Below are 2192 nucleotides of genomic sequence, written 5' to 3'. Positions count from 1 at the left end.
GGTGAATATGATTGCTAACTCTTTGAGAAACCTGGGCAAAAAGAGCGAAATTCCATCTCAAAAAAAAAAAAAACAAAAAAAAAAAAAAAAAAAAAAAAAGAAATACGTCCTTGCTGAGGATGCATATTTTTGTGGTTGTTCTCTATAAAGGAGAAATCTAAGATTCTATTAACTATACATGAATACCTTCCTACACAACCTTGTCCATTTCTTTCTTACCTTTTAAATTCTCAGGGCAATGACAAACTCAGTGCGGGCTTTGGCAGTGGTCCACATAGCTCTTTCATTTTAGCATAGTTATTTGACTTTCTACTTATGAAAATAAGAAAAGACTAACATTCGTAACTAAAAGCATTAATTACAGTATTTTTATGAGACAATAATTATACTAGATGATAAATAGTGGCCATGACATATATCACATATCAAAAAATGTTATTGCATTCTATTTTTAAAGACTTTTTAATACTTTGAGAAAATGGTCATTAAATCTTAAATAAGACAATGGTGTACAATAATATGAACCTATTATCATAATACTATATACATGTGTAATATATTTTTTGTGAAACAGAGTATATATTAGATAAATTAAAATAAAATTATTAATTATAGCTATACTTTGATTTTATGAGTAATATGGGATTTTTAAATTGTATTTTCTAAGATTTCTACAATTTTATATATTAATTTTACAACTGCAAAGAAAAGAAAGCAATAAGCATCTCTGAGGCACTGGATAAGCCAGGTTTTTCAAGTCTCTACCCAGTATGTTGAGATTTTATCTATGTCAGCTTCTGGAGAAATTTTTAAAAATACAGATTCTAGAGCTCCTAGCACAGACTCATTTTAGCAATGATTACTGGCAACCGGTATTTAAGTAAAAACGTCCTGGAGATTCTGGGGTTAGCCAGATATAGGAAAGACAAGTCTAAGTAGCAAAGGCAGATGCTTAATGACCAAATCATTGAGAAGCATTGCCGGCAGGTGCCTGAGATAAGGTCTATTAGAAATGCCTAGATTTCCTTGGTTGTTCAGGGTCTTTTATGGTTCTATACAAATTTTAAAATAGTGTTTTCTAGTTCTGTGAAAAATTTCATTGGTAGTTTGATAATAACAGCATTGAACTTGTAGATTGCTTTGGGCAGTAAACCATTTTAATGAAATTGATTCATCCTATCCATAAGCATTGGATGTTTTTCCATTTGTTTGTGTCCTTTCTGACTTCTTTGAATGGTGTTTTTAAATTTTCATCGTAGAGATCTTTCTCCTCCCTGGTTAGCTGTGTTCCTATATATTTTATTATTTTTGTGGCAATTGTGAATATGATTGCTTTCCTGATTAGGCTCTTGGTTTGGCTGTTGGTGGTGTATAGGAATGCTAGTGATTTTTTTACATTGATTGTGTATCCTGAAACTTTGCTGAAGTTGCTTATCAGCTGAAGGAGATTTTGGGCCAAGACTATGGGGTTTTCTAGATATAGAATCATGTTATCTGCAAATAGGGATAGTTTGACTTCCTCTATTCCTATTTTGATGCCCTTTATTTCTTTTTCTTGCTTGATTGCTCTGGCTAGCACTTCCTAGATTATGTTGAATAGGAGTGGTGAGAGAGGGCCTCTTGTTTTGTGCCGGTTTTCAAGGGGAATCCTTCCAACTTTTGCCCATTCAGTATGAGGTTGGCTGTGGGTTTGTCATAGATGGCTCTTATTATTTTGAGGTATGTTCCTTCAATACCTAGTTTATTGAGAGTTAGTAACATTAATAGGCTGTTATCTTTAGCAAACTAATGGAGGAATAGAAAACCAAATACTTACAAATCGGAGCTAAATGATGAGAACTCATGGTCACAAAGAAGGGAACAACAGACACTGGCATCTACTTAAAAGTGGAGGGTAGGAGGAGGGAGAAGAACAGGAAACAAAATTATTAGGTACTGAACGATGCACCTGGGTGATGAAATAGTTTGTACAACAAATGCCAGGACATGAATTCACTTATGTATAAACCTTCACATGGACCACCTAAAATAAAAGTGTTTTTTTTTTGTTTTGTTTTGTTTTAATATTTTAAGTTCTAGGGTATATGTGCACAACGTGCAGGTTTGTTACATAGGTACACATGTGCCATGTTGGTGTGCTGCACCCATTAACTCGTCATTTACATTAGGTATATCTCCTAATGCTATCCCTC

The sequence above is a fragment of the Mandrillus leucophaeus genome, unplaced genomic scaffold (genome assembly GCF_000951045.1).
Source record: "Mandrillus leucophaeus isolate KB7577 unplaced genomic scaffold, Mleu.le_1.0 Scaffold477, whole genome shotgun sequence".
Classification (NCBI taxonomy): domain Eukaryota; kingdom Metazoa; phylum Chordata; class Mammalia; order Primates; family Cercopithecidae; genus Mandrillus; species Mandrillus leucophaeus.
The sequence above is the reverse complement of the archived record's forward strand: the minus strand, read 5'-3'. Positions refer to the sequence as shown.